The sequence below is a fragment of the Mytilus californianus genome, unplaced genomic scaffold, assembly GCF_021869535.1.
Source record: "Mytilus californianus isolate M0D057914Y unplaced genomic scaffold, xbMytCali1.0.p SCAF_2, whole genome shotgun sequence".
NCBI classification, from domain to species: Eukaryota; Metazoa; Mollusca; class Bivalvia; order Mytilida; family Mytilidae; genus Mytilus; species Mytilus californianus.
Genome location: NW_026262668.1, coordinates 107,491,426 through 107,511,520, shown reverse-complemented (window position 1 = coordinate 107,511,520; position 20,095 = coordinate 107,491,426). Strand labels below are relative to the sequence as shown.

The following is a 20,095-nucleotide window of genomic DNA, read 5'->3' as shown; positions in this document are numbered from 1 at the left end:
TTACCAACTCAGGGGCAGCAACCCAACAACGGGTTGTCTGATTTGTCTGAAAATTTCAGGGCAGATAGATCTTGACCTTATGAACATTTTTATCCCATGTCAGATTTGCTCTAAATGCTTTAGTTTCAGAGATATAAGCCAAAATCTACATTTTACCCCTATGTTCTATTTTTAGCCATGGCAGCCATCTTGGTTGGCGGGCCGGGTCATCGGACACAATTTTTAAACTAGATACCCCAATGATGATTGTGGCCAAGTTTGGTTAACTTTGGCCCTGTAGTTTCAGAGGAGAAGATTTTTGTAAAAGTTAACGACAAGTGATGAGAAAAGCAATAATGAGCATAACATGTGAATAGTTAATTCCAGTTTAAATATTCATCATAATCTAAAGTAAAATTATTTGCAATAATGAAGTATTAGCATATCATAATCATTATGTATGTTTTTCTGTATTTACAACATTTAAAAATCACATTGTGAGGTATATTAAACTAGATGATAAATGCATCCTCTATGCAATGAAGAAAATCCCCAATGAAAAATGAGATTTAGAACTAACCTGAATTATACAAAAAGAATCACTGGTGTGACACTTTCCAAAGTTTTTTGTATGGAGTCTTCTTAATTTATTTTTTAGAAATTTGTATTTAATGTATGCCAAGATTCTCGTATCTTTATTTAGAGAGGCATCCATAGTGGACAGTCCTTATGGTATATATATTTTTTTCAAAACTAAACATAATTGGGGGGGGGGGGGGGGGATTTATACTACACATATCAAGAAGAAAAAAACACAGTCTATACCTACAAGGTATTCAAGAATGACATCTTAATATTATGAAATAAACAAATTGAAGAAAGTAACCTTACTAAAAACTTTAAATAGTTGTCAATGGTACTCAAGTAGGAAAAGGTATAAAAAAACATCTAAAACACATCTAATAAACTGCTTCGCTGAGCACAGCTGGATACGCCTGCAGAGGTCCAACCCTGAACAGTTGGGGCAAAAATGGACACAATATTCAATCTTGATACAGGTCTGAATTTGGATTGTAATTAAATATTTGACATATTATAGGTTTCTGAATCATTGAAGTAAAGAACTTGAAATTGGTTATATGAATTGAATTTATGTTCAATTAAAGATTTCTTGCTGTTGTGCAATACACTGTGCTGTTGCTCAATACTAAATAGTAAATCTGTTGTCAGACTATAAACAAACAATAACTTATCAATGTTATATCAGAAATTTATAAAAAAAAAATAAAGGGAGGTTATCTTAATAGATATAAATCAGTCATCAAAGTTTAATGAAAACTGCCCTAAGCACTTTAAGGATATTGTCCAAAAACTTGAAAATCACCCCTTTTTTATGAATAAAATCTTATAACTCGGAAACGTAAAATCTAAAAATTTATAAAAATCAAAAGGGAGCTTACAACAATAGATATAAACAATTTACCAAAGTTTCATAAAAAATGCTGAAAGCATTTTTGAGTTATTGTCCGACAACTTGAAAATCCCCCTTTTTGTAATGAATAAAACCCCATAAATCGAAAACATCTAGTCTAAAATTTATAAAAATCAAAAGGGAGCTCATGTCGATAGTAATAAACAATTCACCAAAGTTTCTTGCAAATTGGTGAAATTGTTTTTGAGTTATTGTCCAAAAACTGGAAAATCCCTCCTTTTTTAATGAATAAAACCCACAAAACTCGGAAACGGTTTCATGCATATTGGTTAAAGCGTTTTTGAGTTAATGTCCGACATGTTGACGATGGACGGGCGGACGGACGGACAGACAGACGGTCAACGATATACCATAATACGTCCCATAAACGGACATATGAAAAGGAGAAATTATAAAACAGATATATCAGAACAATACATTTCCTGAATGTTACATTACTCTATCATAGTGGTAAAATATAAAACAAAAACTCAAAACTAAGTGCAATAAAACAAGTCTTCTCTGTTCTTTAAAATTGTTCTTGCCCTTCACTCTTTGACACTTGTATGGCAAGCACTAAGATTAGTCTTGATAAACCTAAAATAAAATGGCTTCCATGTAAAATTCACAAAATCTGGTTCAATTATTGAAATAAACATTCATTCTAAATGAAAAAAAAAAAAGTTTGAACTGTTTTGATCACATTTCTACTGGAAGTGTTTAACGACCTTGACTGGCTGTTCAGCCCTCGCACGTTCGGTCATCACATTTCCACAAGATGACTGGCTTTTCCTATGATATATTAAACTCAATTTGGAATGGTGTCTTGTTTCTGATCTTCCAGTTTGGACATGTTACAAAAAATACCCTTTTTTGGTTTAAAAATATTTTACCAAGTATAATTCATTATATGACTGGAACATCTTTAGCTTAAAAGGTAGATTAAACTATCAAAAAATTAAGTGTGATTAAGCGTATTTAAATTTTTTATAAAAAAAAAAATAAAATATTAAAATCAAGGGCAGATAATTACATTGATTTGATAGGACAATTTGTTTTGTTTTTATGGGCGGATAGACAGACAGGGTGATTCCTATTATTTAATCACCTGAAAAACTTTGTGGGATGTATAATAAGATGGATAAAGTACAAGATTATATCATGGCAGGAGTTTTTAAACAATAATCTTCAATAGATTTAGCATACAGTACAGTGTAACAATTATATCAGAATTATTTCATTTTTTTTTTGATTTTGGATCTGGAAAATTAAAACTGTACCAGTAAGGTCTCTTCTTATTTTGAAATTAAAGGAAAAAAAAAAATTTTAAAAAAATAATTTGAGAAGACAGTAAAAGTTGATTTTTTGTTCAGGTCTTTAAATAATTCCATTTCTGAATTGATCAAATGTTAAATTAATCCCATGGAAACTGTTTGTAGCAGCATGTCCAGTCTGCCTTACTTCACCAGAATACTAACCAGATTTCCATTGGTCAATAAAACATAAAATTTCCATGAAAATTACGGTAAAGATGAATTGAAACATTATCCAATACGCCTGAATTATTAAATGGGTTTTAATGAAGTTGTTAATAGATATAAGAAGTTGTGGTATGAGTGCCAATGACATGAATGAGTTAAGTTTATATGTCTCAAATTAAAAGTACTTTTTTCAGATCAAATAATCCTAAATAAATTTCAGTCTCAAACATAACATTTTTTTGGGGTGATTGATACCATTGTAGGTCCTGGATTTCTTTCAACATCACCAAATAGCACCTGCTCGCTAAAACCTTCACTGTTGTTAAGGCAGATGTTCTTTTGGTTAAAATACTACTCTCAACTTCATCACACTCTGAAACAATATACACATAGATATATATTTATATTATTAGATACAGAACAGAGATAAAGAGTTTTCAGTTGCATTATATACACACTCTTTAACTTGATTCATAAAATTAAAATGATTAACGGTAAAAATCTTGAAAAAACACAATTTCAACAACTAAAGATTGCTTAAACATGTTAAAAGTACATTAATAGTGAATGATTAACTGCAATAATTTATATAATATAAAAAGAACTTTTTACAAACACAAATCACCATGTTTAAGATTTTTTTATATATTTATACATAAATTCTATTCAAAAGTAAGACTTTTAAAGAGGCAGTATGTGCAGAAAAAGCATTTTTCTTGAAAGAAATCAAACCTATCAACATATTTGTTTGTGCAAATGTAAATACATGTCATACCTCTTTAAACTTAATTTAAAATTCAAGTCTGTTGTCAGATTGAAAATGGTGACAATAATGTATACAAAAATATTGTTATTTACTGTATCCAATTAAAAAAAATATCATCTATTATACACTACCAAATGCTCTTTGTGTATCATTCTCATCACAGAAACTCCCCTGTTCCTCAACAGCATTTTCTTTATTTGGTATCTAATAAAAAGACAAGAGGCTGTCAGAGTGACAGCAAACCGGATTTTCCTGCAGAGGTTGAACCCTAAACAGTTGAGCAAGTATGGACACTACATTTAAGCTTAAAACAGCTCTGAATTTGGATTGTGATTGAATATTTGACACAGCATAGGTTTGTGACACAAAATGAATGTGGTTAAGAACTGAAATACTTGAAATTGGACATTTAAATACCTATTATGGTCCAATATCAAAAATCTAAGTACATATTAGAATCAGCATATCAAAAAACCCCAAGCATTCAATTTTTGATGAAATCAGACAAAGTTTAATTTAAGACCCTTTGGATCTCAATGTGGACCAATTTGATAAAGGAGCCCACAATCGAAAATCTCTCAATACATGGTTAGATTCAGCATTTCAAAGAACCCCATTAAAAATTTTTTTTTGTTGAATAAAACAAAGTTTAATTTTGGACCCTGATTTGATATTAAATCTAAATATATGTTTATTATTAGACAATATAAGCTTAGTTTTTAAAGGAGTTTACTTCATAAAAAAAAAAAATATATATAGCATTCAGAAAATTAGTTTTTACAGAATAACAAACAAAATTGCCACAAAATTCTACAAACAATTTACCAAAGAAAAGAAGAAAAAAATCCAAAATTTTATTTATCATTAATACAATGTCATTTCAAAATCTATAAAACTTATCAGTAACAAGAAATAATTGTAACAGAATGCTGTTACGAAGTCTCCCAAACAAAGCTCCAATAATTCGTCATTCCCATTGTCGCTTGACATTGGGCAATGTCCAGTACAAATTGGTTTATGATATGCATTAGTGACGCCTATGGATTGACCCTGTATGTCATTAAAATCTTCTTGAAATTACGAACAGGAATTTATATGGTTTAGGGGTGGAGATCTCGACCGTTTACAAGTTCTCAAAAGGGGACTCTTCCTTTATTTTTATATGATTTTTTTTTTGTCCTGTTCAAGAATATATATGGTTTAGGGGTAGGAATCTTGACTGTTTACAAGTTCTTAAACAGGAGGCGGTGGGGGTGACCCCAGGGGACTCACCTTGTATTTCATTTGATTGGTTTGATTGTCCCATACAAGAATATATATGGTTCGGGGTGGAGATTTTGACCATTTACAAGTTTTTAAAAAAAAAGGGGTAGGGGGTGACCCCAGGGGACTCCCCCTCAATTTCATTTGATTTGTTTTATTGTCCCATTCAAGAATATATATGGTTTAGGGGTGGGGATCAAGACCGTTTACAAGTTATCAAAAAGAAGAGGGGTGGGGGTGATCCCCATGGACTTCCCCTATATTTCATTTGATTTGTTTTATTGCTTACAAGAATATATATGGTTTATGGGTGGGGATCTCGACCGTTTACAAGTTCTCAAACAGGAGGGGGTGGGGGTTACCACAGGGAACTCGCCTTTTATATTTTATTTGATTTGTTTTATTGTCCCATACAAGAATATATTTAGTTTCAGGGTGTGCATCTTGATTGTTTACAAGTTTTCAAAAAGAAAAGGGGTGGGGGTGACCCCAATGGACTTCCCCTATATTTCATTTGATTTGTGTTATTGTCCCATACAAGAATATATATGGTTTAGGGGTGGGGATTTCGACTGTTTACAAGTTCTTAAACAGGAGGGGGTGGGGGTGACCCCAGGGGACTCGCCTTGTATTTCATTTGATTTGTTTGATTGTCCCATACAAGAATATATATGGTTTTGGGGTGGAGATTTTGACCATTTACAAGTTTTCAAAAAAAAGGGGGGTGGGGGTGACCCCAGTGGACTCCCCCTCAATTTCATTTGATTTTGTTTTATTGTCCCATTCAAGAATATATATGGTTTAGGGGTGGGGATCTCGACTGTTTACAAGTTATCAAAAAGAAGGGGAATGGGGGTGACCCCCATGGACTTCCCCTATATATCATTTGATTTGTTTTATTGTCCCATTCAAGAATATATATGGTTTTGGGGGTGGGGATCTCGACGATTTACAAGTTCTTAAACAGGATGGGGTGGGGGTGACCCCAGGGGACTCACCTTTTATTTCATTAGATTTGTTTTATTGTCCCATACAACAATATATATGGTTTCGGGGTGGGGATTTTGACTGTTTACAAGTTTTCAAAAAGAAGGGGTAGGGGGTGACCCCAATGGACTTCCCCTATATTTCATTTGATTTGTGTTATTGTCCCGTACAAGAATATATATGGTTTAGGGGTGAGGATCTCGACCGATTACAAGTTCTCAAACAGGAGGGGGTGGGGGTGACCCCAGGGGACTCCACTTTTATTTCATTTGATTTGTTTTGTTGTCACATACAAGAATATATATGGTTTCAGGGTTGGGATCTTGACTGTTTACAAGTTTTCAAAAAGTAGGGGGGTGGGGGTGAACCCGGGGACTCTCTAAATATTTCATTTGATTTGTTTTATTGTCCCATACAAGAATATATATGGTTTAGGGGTGGGGATCTCAACCGTTTACAAGATAAATGCACATTCTCAAATTGAAAGGGGGTGGGGGTAAGAATATATATGGTTTAGGGAGACTTAAATATCTACAAAATGTCTAATAATGAACAGTAAATTTCAAATTTCATTTATACTGTCCTTAACTAGTAAATTTCAAACTTTATATATACAGTCCTACAGATCTTATCAGGAAACAGAAAATTTTCAAATAAATCTGTCACTCCAATGATATTATATGCTAAGATATAACCCAGATCTAATTAATAATTAATAATGTAATTAACTTCAAAATGTCTAATAATATAGCTTATAATCATAACCACTTAGGAAATAGATAATTTTCAAATAAATCTGTCACTCCAATTTTTATTGTGAGATAAGACATTATGCTTAGTCATAAAAAAGATAACAAGAGTAAAATATTTAAAAATTCCACTTTTGGATGATTAAAAAATGGCGATAACTCACAAAGGAGATAAACTAATATCTTGAAAATTGAACTAGACCTTCATTAAGTCCCAGGAAACAACATATTTAAATTTGAAAAAAATTTGTTAAAGCGTTTTCATGTTATTGTGCTGACACTGTTTGGCAGCCGCGCGTAGATCCGCCCAGCTGCCCGCCATACATCACCATTTTAATAACTGATATTTCCTTCGAAAATCCAGTTAAAAAAGTAAATTATATTGAAATTGACCACTCACACTACATATATGTATTTAAAAATAAATGGGGAATGTGTCCATAGGACACAGATGATGCCCCCGCTTGCACATCATATAAAGTTATAAAGGGACATAACTGAAGAACGGTAAAAGTGAACCATTTGGTTGAGGCAAACTAAAGTTAGAGAACAGAAGCCAATTAACTTTGGGAAATACCGACAGACAAGGGTAAAACTTAATTACCCCTCCGCTACAGCGGGCATAAAAAAAGAATCAAATGCTTGTTGATACCTGTATGTCCTTTTAATCCACGGTATCAAATTCACTTTAGGCAAAGGAAGGTCCAACCTGACCTTCGACTAATAATACTTAAAGGTCCTCCATTATTTTTTGAAGAGCCAATTTTTTTTGATAATTCAATTCATAAAAAACTAAACAGACTCATTCTGTTTACTAGTTATGTTCTAATATTATATTCTCCAGTTTCCTGGTATCTTGTACGAAGACCCGTCACGAGGGTAAAGAATGTAAGTAACCACATAAGTTCCCTTTCAGTATAGTTGCATATATTAAGATCATTTTAATACTAAATTTTCATATTTTTGCTCAATATGTTTTTGTAATTCATTTGAACTGCAAATATATGAAAGTACATAGGGTGTAACTAACTACCGGTGGGAAGGTCCAAACCAGTAAGTGGAAGGTCATGGACCTCAGACCAACACCAATTTGAACACCTGTATTTTAGTGTATATAAATCTTCCATAAGTTCAAATATAAATAATACCATACAGCAGAATTAAATCCATATTAATTAAAGATGTTTGCTAGTCAGGTTTTTAAATTATTGTCAGATTTTGGAATTCCTCTAGTTCTGTCCATTTGAAGACCAAAAATTATTTTTGCCACTTACACTCATTTTTCTTTTCATAAATCTTTATTATGCCGGAGAGAAGCCAATTGTAAAAATCTTATCAAATTCTTGTAATTTTAGCATCCTAGCATTTTGTAATAGTGTTTGTGAAGTAAGATTTGTCAATTATAAAGATATCAAAATTCAAGAGAGAATTTCCCCCCCAAATTTTCAAAAGCTTATATCTCAAAAACAAGCACAAACAACAGAGTCCTTAAAAGTATTTTAGCTCTTTTAGTTGTCAGCGAGTGAGTGAGTGAGTTTATTACTCTCCTATCAATATTTACCAGTGTTAGGAAAAGCTTGATATTTTGAAACTGAGTAGAAAACATCCTTTAAGTAATTTACCATATTGTCAAATGGTGTGATGTATTCTGAATGTATATAACTAACCTGAAATGACGAATCTCTGTCTGTCTGAATTCTGCCTACAAAATAAATGAAGGCATAAGAACATAAATTATTATTTATTTTTTGCTTATAACAATCATATAATAGTGCACATTAAAGACCCATTGGTGGCCTTGGGCTGTTTTCTACTCTTTGGTTGGGTTGTTGTCTCTTTGACACATTACCCGTTTCCATTCTTTATTCTATGTTGATTATTTTATAAATGTGTCAAGCCTTAGAAAATTAAATCTATTTTCTCATGTTTATAGCATGTTGTCTATTTCTCACATTAAGAGATATTTCTTGCATTACACTGCAAGGAGTGAATAAAAAATTACATGAATATGATTGACTGGGAAATGATGGTGTAACATTCCAATTGGTTATATGATAAAAAGTACATGTATCCATAGTTACCTATTCAATTGTGTAATACAAGCTTTATTTTTTTCAAATGTCATGTACACGCTTTTTACATATTTACAAGCATTTTCTTACGTGATAGTTATTGGTTATGAGTTGTTTTTCTGTTCAACGTCCTTGAGTCCTTGAGTTCTTTGAATCGCTAATCTATCAAATGTTTTCATTTTTGTTTTGGGAAGATGCCAAGTGTTTGAATGAAGGCAGTAGTTTCATGTAATATATGACATTATCAATCAAACCTTTTTTTATTTTTTCAGTATGGCCAAAATAACATGATCTATCAAAAAGTCTTCTTTTAAGCACATCACTGGACAAACAGGACAATTAAAGGTGCTTTGCAACAATAATCACTATGAATTTAATTAAATGATCAACTATTACATATATCCCATATCTCTGAACACAAAAAAGTTTCCTACTACGATGGCTTCAGTGAAAGTGGAAATATATACAAAGAATGAATTAAAAAATTAACATACTTTAATATGTAATGCTTTGCATAATCAATTGGGCAGAAATGTTTAAAATAAATAAAATGTGTACATTTTCTTCTTTCTTCATCACAGGCATTTTCTTCGAAGGCTGCATTGATATGGGTTCAAGCAGTTGCTTTTTTATGTGAGTCATTAAATATATGTTAGACTCAGATTGAAGTCCGGTCTCTAATCCACGTCCGTTCCTCAAATCAACGTCCAAATTTGACGTCACGTTCTAAAATCAGTGTCCAGTATTTTAACCCTCTTATTGACGTCCAATGTGATGTTATGAATCACAAAAACGACGTACGTTGTCGTTTTCTTTTCTTGTTCATATAAACAAATAAATGTGGATATACATTGTACAACAATGAGACAACAACCCAAAGACAAAGATAATCAAAAGACATCTAGAGGGCAGTACATCTATACAGACTCAAACAATAGAAAGAATAAAAACGTACGGCAAATTGTTGAAAAGTATTATAATTTGGTTATATTTTTCAACAACTTTTTTGAGTTATAGGTTCATCCCACCATTGATAAGGATGAGATTTCACTGCGACACGTCAATAAAACGGACGTTGATTGAAAATGGACGTGGATTTGAGAACAACAAAAAAGACGTCGATTTAAGAGCGACATAAAATTGGCCGTCGATTTGGAATGTTATTTTATTGTGACGTCAGATTTGGACGTTGATTTGAGGAACGGACGTCGATTAGAGACTGGGCATCGATCTGGAGTCTTACATATATACAACAATACCTGATAAAAACTATGTTCCAGTAAAGCTTTGTTTGGTAGGACAACAGCCACATCCTCGGTGACCCCAAACACTAGATCACTCGTCTTTACCCTGTATCTATTAAAAATGCACAATATTAAATATGAAATGAAAGTAACTAAAAAATTAAACAGTCTTAAACTAAAAGTAAAGGGATTTCAGTAGTTGTACAATCATTAAGTAATTTTATTGGTAGATTTTAATTTTTTTCAGCTCATGTGTATTAAAGTGAGTCCACTTCAAAATTATATCAATGGCCATTCATTATCTCTTTTTAGTTTTTTTTTGTATCAGTGCTGTATCAAATAGACACAATTCATAATCTCTCCATGCATTATAGTGACCAAAGCATAATACCGTGCAGTTACTTTCGTGCATGATGATTAGGTCAATTGCCTTGTTTCTAACGATCTTATTAATCTTTAAATACGGTTTTACTAAAAAAGCTATAAAACCAGGTTAAATCCATCATTTCCTTCATAAAAAACGCCTGTACCAAGTCAGGAATATAACAGTTGTTTTCTGATTCGCTTCATGTATTTGAGCTTTTGATTTTGCCATTTGATAACGGACTTTACATTTTGAATTTTCCTGGGAGTTCGGTATTTTTGTTACTTTACTTTTTACATGTAACTTGCATATCTATCTTATCTAAATATCATTTAATTCCTCTGGAAAGAAGATGTATCATGTGTAATAGGGCCATATTTCTAGACGTTCAAAACAATAACAGCATGCATTCTTGTAAGAGATTTACCAGGAAAAAGTACAAAGGGGTTCAGAAATACACATTTTAAGGTTAAATGGCAAAATAATTATCATCCTTATGTAGGTATCTTAAAATAAATATGTAGTTCCAACTCAAACAGCTTTGTATTTTTTTCTGGAGAGGCCCTTTGTAAAATTGTTAACAAATAAAATAATGCATAGTGGAGCAAAACAAAAGATAAACAAATAAAGAGTAATGCAACAATGACCAACCCTGTTTCATAAGTGCCACTTCTTCATCTGTGAGACTAAATTAAGAATTAAGAATTTTAAGTTTTAGTTTTTTGGGATTAATTATTTAACATTTGATATTTATGAATAAAAAATACAGCATTTATTTTCCATCATAGATTTTATAAACATTTTATTTTGGAAAATGTATATAACATTTATCATGCATGCAGCTGGTTTAAAACGAAAAGAAAATTTTGATTTCATTCATGTCAATGTTGGATTTATCAGCCAAATAAAAAAAAACAACACTAAATGTACAAAATACTATCTGATGTTTTGCTATGTTCTCCGGGCCATCATTTATGGTATAATATTATTAATGACTATATATATATATATATATATATATTATTATAAATGGCCATTTGTAGTTATACTATTCAAAATAATATGCTAACTGAGTCCTAACTGTTTTTTTCTTTTTTTCTACCAATCTCAACTGAAGACACACTCCTCCTTTTAAATGTAGGGACTCCAATTGATTTCTTCATTTCCATACACTGTAATCAAAATTAAAAAAAAAATAACTTTATTAACCAATAACCATGATAACAAAAAATATGATATTTTTTAAAATATTAGCTTTTATTTTTGTGATATGTACACTTCACATAAAAACTGCATTTACAAATATAAAATGTGTGTAACCTGAATAAACTAACACTTTGAGTCAACTCACACAAGGAAATCCCCCATCCAGCACTACTATTTTTATATTTATTATAAATCTTTATTGCAATTAAGTTAAAAGTCGAGTTGCTTGAAAACGGGGAAAACTTTTTTAATTTTTTGGTGTACCTCTTTAACATTTTTGAATGATGATTCCTTATAGAATTGTATAACAGTATTGTTCATTCTTTATGTTGTTCAGTCACATGTTACAAAAATGTAATCTCTACACAAAGTATGGTTATTTTCTGAAGAAACAGATAGCCCTTTGAAATACTGTGGATTGAGTATTATTCATTGGATACCAATTTCCGTGGATTTCGTGGGTACATGTAAACAACGAAATTCAATGTTTTACGAATTACATATTTTCAATAAGGGTTTATGAAGACTTTTGCAAAAACCACAAAATCAAATATCCACGAAAAGGCAAGTTTTCCGCGATCCACGAAAATTGGTACCCACGAAAATAAGTGAATCCACAGTACAGCGGATGGCTTGTAGTTTAATTATTATTAAATTTCATAGCCAGCACCGTCATATTAAACGTAAAGGGAGATAGTAACTCAACTATAGTACATATATGTAAAAGACCCTTTCTGCAAATTTCGTTAAGAGTGGGCTCTTTGGGGCAGCTGTAGAGGCAATATTTGTTAGGGCAAATTCCAAGTATATTTCATTTGTCTACATGATTTATTTTCTTACGCTTGATTTGTTCAGTACAGTATACATTTTGTCTTGTATCTACAGTATATCCTGTTTTATTTTAGAAAATGAACAATGTGTCACTCTCATGAAAGAATTTTAAGCGTGCATGACTTTCCAACATATAGACTATTATAAATAAGTATCGCATAACTTTTTCAAATCCTGCTATCAAAATACCGGGACCCTTTCTCATGCAGTGTATAACTAAGTTCGGGTACAGCTACATGTATGCTTTGTTTATTAAATGTAAAGTAAATCTGAAAATTCTGTTTAAAAAATCAGACGACACGACCGTTTATATATATGTGACTGTTTATATATATATAATTCTTAATAGGAGAAACATAATATTTTTGTTTATGTATCTCCCAAAACTTTGTTTGTAGGGTGTATAAAAACAAAAAGTGACAGACATTCCTTTGGCATATGTTCCATTCATTCTTACAATATTAGACATTATTTTCATACCTTATTATCAAACGTGGTTTTAGTTTGGTCTGACCTGTTGCATGCAGAGGAAGTCTCACCACTTCAGCATAGGTTATCTTTGATGAACTAGATGCTGTATCAGATGGTGAAGTTGCAACCCCAGTTATGCACAGTGTTCTATTGGGGGCTTCCATCAATTCCATTGGTATAACTTGCTTCAGGTTGGAATTCCCTAGAATTAAAATGCTTCTCAACCTTTTCTGAAGTTTGTAAATCATATCTAAATAAATAAAATCTGTATACAAAAGTTTGTCGGATCCACAACAGATTTGGCAATTTTTTCTATTTAATAATAAAGGAGCATAAATACATGTAACTCAAGAACGGTTACAGTGACGGGAGTCAAATTCAAACTTGATCTGTGTTTTGTGGTAATAAGTAGTGTATAAGTTTTATAACATTTGTTGGGACAAACTAAAGTTAGAGACTAGAAAAGAAAGATTCAGCAATTTTTGCGTTAATAAAGGGGCATAACTCACGAACGGTCAAAGTGATGCCACTCAAATTCTAATAAATTAATCTGTGTTCTGTGAAAAAAATAATTGTGTGCAAATAAAGTAAGAAAATGGAAACCAATTTCTGTACAGACAGACATATGTATGGATGGACATCATGACAACAGTAAAAGTTAATGCCCCTTTGACTAGCAGTGGGGCATAACAAAAAAGTTATAATTATATTATTCATTCTGTCTTGGGATTTAGTAAATTTTCCAGATATTTTTTTTAACTTCAATCTACTTATATAGTTTGATTGTTGATTCATTCAGTGGTAAAATAATAAAAAAAATCACACCAGAAACATCATCTAATACAGGAATAGATTGTCACTAAATACTTGTGGCAAACTATTTTTTTTTTAGACCAGATACATTATCCAATACAAAAATAGATTGTCACTAAATACTTAGCTCTGTAGAGAAGAGATATAACGTGACAGTACCCAAATTGCACCAAGTACACAAATTGCACATATCAACAAAAACAGCTGTGGAAATCTTACAAGTTTTCTTTAAGAATAAACACTTAGTATTTTTATGATTTGACATTACACATGTCTTTTAACATAGCTGAATATATTTAAATATACACAAAACGTTCACAGTAAATATCAACAGATGAAGCTTTCACTGGAAAAAGTAAATCTACGGAATCGTCGTCATGCGATGTTCTCAAAAAGTCATCATTTCTTATTAAATGGATAGCAAGCATGGACTAATGTCAAATTGTTCTAAATATTTGAAGAAATGGAACAAAACATCTAGCTGTTATTCAATTCTTAAGGATGTGAATTTAAGCATGGCCAGCTGGCCGATGCAAGTTGGGTACTCCTCATATAAATGGAATCCTGGATCGTTTGGAGGTCGGTTCATACTCATTTTTCTATGATTCAATATGGATACAAAATTAAATTGGTGTAACTATAATAAACAAGTATACATCTACAAAATAAACACAGATTGGAAACTTTTGTCGGATCTCCTGTAGTTGGTGATCGCAATACTGGTATACTAGTATTGTGCACAATACTGGTATAAAAATTTTGTACCAGTATTGTATTCCAGTATTGTACCAGTATTGTGTTTTTTTTAAAATAAACAATACATATAGGTAAGTAATCTTTTATTAAAGGTGTCACATATATATGCATAATGATATTAACATATGACATGACAATTTTATATGGAATGATTGTATGTTTAACTGATTATGCCATTTATGGTACACTGTGATTGTAATCAAAGAAAGTTTTAAAACTTCTGATGTTTTTTTCTTAAGGGAACCATACTGTCTCAGCATTTTAACAAACTCTTTACTTACTTCTATCTTTTCTTCCAGTTCTCTCTTTCCAAGTCTCAATAGTATATTTTAGTGAATTTTATATTGACATTAATGCTGTTATAGCTTCTGTATCATCAGCATTGGTATTGTCTATTTCTTCTTCAGATGGCATTTCTGCAATCCCCACTTCCTATTTTTGATATTTATGTATTCAGTCTGTGGACTTTCTCTTACGCTTACTAGATTACAAGCTTGTTTAGATAGCACCTGTATGGCTCTCTTACTGTAGGAGTGCTTGTCTAGTATTAGTATTTGAGTATTTGTACCAGTAGATAAATCTGCTACAAATTGTATTGCCCATGGTTCTGAATCAACTGCTTTAACTACCCTTAACATTCATGTAGACAAACTAGTAAAAGTAGTTAATTTGATTATAATCAGGTTCCCCTATTAAGCAACTTTTTATGTTTAATGGATATTGATATCTTTTATCATGTTTATTGTGAAAGATTGATAAGAAAATAAACACAAACAAATGCTTAGAATCTTAGTATACATGTATTAAAATATCTGTAAAAAATATACATGGCATACATGTAAATGCTGAATTTACAGTGTTATAGTGTAATAATTTGCTTGAATTTATTAAATAATAACTCAGATAATAAAGCTTTTATTTTATTTTATCTAAATTGAATTAAATAAATTATAGAAGTATGATAAAATTATTAGCAACTATTTATATAATTAACAATTGCTTGAATAAGATGATTTCATTACAATAATCTTTTGTTTATTTGTACAATTATAGTAATTATTTTTAACTGGTTGTTTATAGACCGCCATTATGTAAAATCACACAGGTTCCAGTAAACTTTGACATCATAATTCAAAACATTTGACGTCACAATTGAAAAGTGATTGTTGCCTGACGTCAAAAGGTGATTCGGAGTAGATCTAAGGTCATTCGGAGGCAAAATAAAGCTTAATACCAAAAGTGTAAATACGTTTATTGATTTCACAATTATCCTCTATAATCTTTTTGAGTTCATTTAATCTCTTTGATCTTCAATATCTAATTTTGCTTAAAATTCATTTTTCATTATACACCTTAAAGTATAGTGAACAATACAACTACAATACTGGTATATCAGTAATGTACCAGTATTGCTGTTTTTTAAAAAAAAGTTACAATACTGGTACAAAATTTTTATACCAGTATTGTGGACAAAACTGGTATACCAGTATTGCGATCACCAACTACAGGAGATCCCTTTTGTCTGCATCATAAAAAAACGTAGGTGAAAAAAACTGTCAAAATAGGTGCAATTTGGGTACCGTCATGTTAGTTCTTAAACGTCTTCTCTAATGAATTTGTGCGTTAGCAGGTCCATGTATCTGTATCTTTATATTTTCTGCCAATATAGCCTAGGCACACCTTCACTTCAGTATGATGGTGTTTTCAGTTTGGCAAGCCGCAATCCCGGTAAAGGTTTTTTTTCTACACCTTACAAATTTTATTTGTTAATTCTAGAACTGAATTTGCTTACACTTTTATGTAAATATGACAATCTTGCAATAGGAACTAATTAGCTGCCTGTTTTTTTTATATAGCGTATTTCGAAAGAGAGAAAAAAAGAAACTTTGTATTTGTTTACCTTTTCTACCTCACACGTAGAGAGCTAAAATAAAATATAAAACGGAATCAAAATCGGAATTCTTCCGGAGTAATCGTTTAATCAATCAGTTTTTTAAATAAAATCTCTATACGCGTTGGCGTTTATGTTGTTTTCTCACTTTTGCAAGCATTTTATACACCGTTCAAGTTTATGTTTTTAATGAAATTGAAGGATACGGCGTTGCAAACAGCACTGTATGTAAAACCAGAGTGTATATCGTCTCTGGTAAAACCGAGTACATCGGGAAAACTGCGTTGTGTCGACTCGTTTAATATTTTCTAAAAATGATTTCATTATACCCTCAATATCATACCAGCTGATTACTATGACCAATCTGAATGTCATGTGGATATTTCTGTTTTGTTTCTTCTTTCAATGCTGTCTGTGCCCGACTTGTTGACGTTACTACCTGAGTGGTGACGATATTTCTAAGTCACGGCTTATCAGTTTTAACACGAAAAGGATCAGACAGCAAAGCCCTTCTTTTACCTCTTCTCGTATATTGTGTGACTGATTTGGAATTTTTTCCTTATGTCATCATGTTGGTGCCATTCTTCACGCCATTTTCTTTGAATCAAAACAACCCTTGTCATGATTTTTGATGTCCCCGAATTGAACATATTTTGTTATAACTACAAGTGTGGACACAGATGAATGTGGATAGTATGTTTGGATGTTTGACAGTGTTTTATATGACAAAAGGAGTTCTATGTTTTTCCTATATGGTGTTATTAACTATGTTGTACGATGACAACCAACCTGAGCATGAGGAGTGTTGTTTATTTAATATTTAGATTTTATGTTCAAGAGGGCATGAAAGAGACACTAATTGCATTAATGACCAAATGATTATAATAGAATATTTTCCACATCTTTGATTTTGCAGGCTGCAATTCAGTGGTTGTCGTTTGTCTATGTGTTACATAATATTTGTTTTTCGTTTATTTTGTGTACATAAATAACATAAATGACTATGCGTTATGGGCTTTGCTCATTGTTGAAGGCTGTACGGTGACCCGTAGTTGTTAATTTCTGTGTCATTTTGGTCTGTTGTGGAGAATTGTCTCATTGGCAATATCATACCACATCTTTTTTATATGTATTTGCTCACTATTTGTATGGTTCTATTTATATTACTTTGTGGTGGATTGTCAGTATCATTAGTAAAATATTTTGTTAAAATGTCGAAATTGTTTCTCAGATTAGAAGACATTTATTGGTTTTTAGTAATGAAAATGCCTGACATGATGCTTGGGGCTAGATGAGCTAGAAAGTAAACTTCTGTGTTGTTTTTTATCAATTCTTTGATAACATCTCCTCCAAAGCTGGCCGAAGCAAAAAAAAGTTTTGACCAATATGAAAACAATATCAACAAAAAAACCTTTGTGAGCATGCTTCAAAGACTCATAACTGCTCCAAAAGTAATCTGATAGAATTTCAAGCATGTCAAGTGGGTATTATGAAAATCTACTTAATATGTCTAAATATCAAAAAAGTTATAGTATTCAATATGAAAAAGGTATTGCAAAATTATTCTCTTTTCAATTTTTTTTGTTATATGGATACAAATATAAGTGATACCAATACAGTATTTGTTGTGGTATGAAAGTGTAGTTATTAACATTTACTGTAACAATGTTAATTCACACAAATTAAGAAATAAACAAATGAATGAAAAATGTTGAACATGTACAATGAAATATAGTTTTAGAAATCAATTAGGCCAGATAGGCCTTATAAATTTTTTAATTTTTTTTTAACATACTGAATGACCATTTACACTCAGGACCGAGTCATCAGTAGGCAGTACAGATGTATTAAAACAACCTAGCATCATATTGCTAGTAGCGAGTGTAGCATTGTCGGGTAAATTTGTTCTTTTTTTAAAATTTGGTTAAAGGACAAAAAATGTTTGGTTCAAATCATAATAAAATGCTTTTATCTCCTTATTACTTACATTGTACATAGAATGGATACTACCCTGACAAATCCTTGTGCATGAGAGTTGTCTGTCAAATCTTTATTTCACAAAGAATGAATTGCATAACAATGAACTGAGCTCAAAGCAAAGCACTTTAATAATACACTTAGACAAAGAGCTCAATCCAGTGATATACTTTGTACTACAGGTCCTTCATGAACATCCTATCCACCAAAACCATATCTCACAAACATGCCATACTACATGTACATGGTTCGATCAGAAGTCCTGAAAAAGATATGAATTTTATTATCATATTTTAATTATACATACACAGGTTAAAAGTTATATACTCCAATGGCAGTCTTTCCTGCTAAAATGTCATGTGTAGAATGTGATATACCATTTTTGGGTCTATATGGGTACTGTCCTTTATATTCATTAGGTCATTTTGACACAACAAAATATATAGAAAATGTTAACTTTGATCTGGAAATTGAGTTCTTTTTCGCAAAATAAACCCACTAAAACTAAACTTTGAATGCAAAAGACCCCTAAATGGCTAACAGATATTGCCATAAAGAATAGTCCATGATGATTATTGTTATTAAAGAGTTCATGAAATGTACACCGATTCTGTCAGTTGAATGGACTAGAATGAGATAAGTTATATAAACATAAAGGTTTTTTCAACAGTTGTGGTGTAAATTAAATCAGTTTTATTTTATGGTTGACATATTTAAGTATATATGTAGACCATTGGCTTTTCAACACTTACAATATCGATTATCTATTTATTGTTATATTGTTGGTATTTTTCACCTTCCTAAAACAGTTTTAACGTAACATGAACGCAAGCTTAATAGATCTTGATAGGGTGTCCTCACATATTTTGACGTTGCTGAAAAATTTTGGTTGACATATGTATCCTCTTCTCATCGTTTTTCGTGCTATTAAGAATGCATACTGTCGTCACAATTTCCATTGAAAAGGCATGCATAGTACAAATTCATATGACGATCGAAAACATATGATCTGACTATATACATGTACATGTATGTATAGGTTATCAGCTTTTCTGCACATATTTGCCGGTAAGCCGCAATGAACCTATTAAGGCGAGTGAGCGCAGCTAATGAGCTAAAATGAATCAAATTGTGTCCTCAGTGGGGGATATTTTAAGGGATCTATATGAAGAAAACCTGATCATCTGTTTATCGTTCTATTACTGGCTTTTTCACCTCCCTAACTTGGCCTAAGACAGTTTTTACTTACGAAAGCAAGCTTGATAACTACTCCTCACACACATGTATAGATTATCGGCTTTTCTACACGAGTCATGAATATCGTAAAATGTTAGCCAGTGAGCAGGCCCGCAATGAACCTTTTTAGCGAGTGAGCCCAGCTAATGAGCTAAAATGAATCAAATTGTGTACTCAGTCACAGTTGGTGATATTGTAAGGTATCTACACAAAGAAAACCTGCTTATATAAATCTCAGTGGCGGATCCACAACTTTTCATAAAAGGGGGGTGGCCGCTGACTGACCTAAGGGTTGCCCACTCCCGTCATGCTTCCCCAGTGGCGAATCCGGGGGGACGGTTCCGAGGGTTGGAATCCCCCCTTTTTTTGGACGATCAATGCATTTGAATGGGGACACATAGTTGGAACCCCCCCCCCACCCTTTGTCCCGAGTTGGGAACCCCCCTTTTATAAAATGGCTGGATCCGCCCCTGCTTCCCTATAAAATCAACAAAATTTTCCCCACCCCCTGGATCCGTCTATGTAACTGTTTATCGTT

The 20,095-nt window shown here is 32.0% G+C and overlaps 1 long non-coding RNA gene across 3 annotated transcripts; it reads right to left on the bottom strand.

Moving 5' to 3' along the window:
- Positions 1 to 1,874: 1,874 nt before the first annotated feature.
- On the bottom strand, positions 1,875 to 15,384 carry LOC127730683 (uncharacterized). 3 transcript variants are annotated; one of them, XR_007995219.1, is made up of 8 exons: positions 12,894 to 15,384; positions 11,447 to 11,548; positions 11,028 to 11,062; positions 10,028 to 10,124; positions 8,364 to 8,398; positions 3,829 to 3,901; positions 3,187 to 3,304; positions 1,875 to 2,047 (listed from the first exon to the last, which is right to left on the bottom strand). It is a non-coding gene; the product is annotated as an uncharacterized LOC127730683 (long non-coding RNA). The 3 variants fall into 3 exon arrangements; XR_007995218.1 differs by lacking the exon at positions 11,028 to 11,062; XR_007995217.1 differs by lacking the exons at positions 3,829 to 3,901; positions 11,028 to 11,062.
- Between the last annotated feature and the right edge of the window lie 4,711 nt (positions 15,385 to 20,095).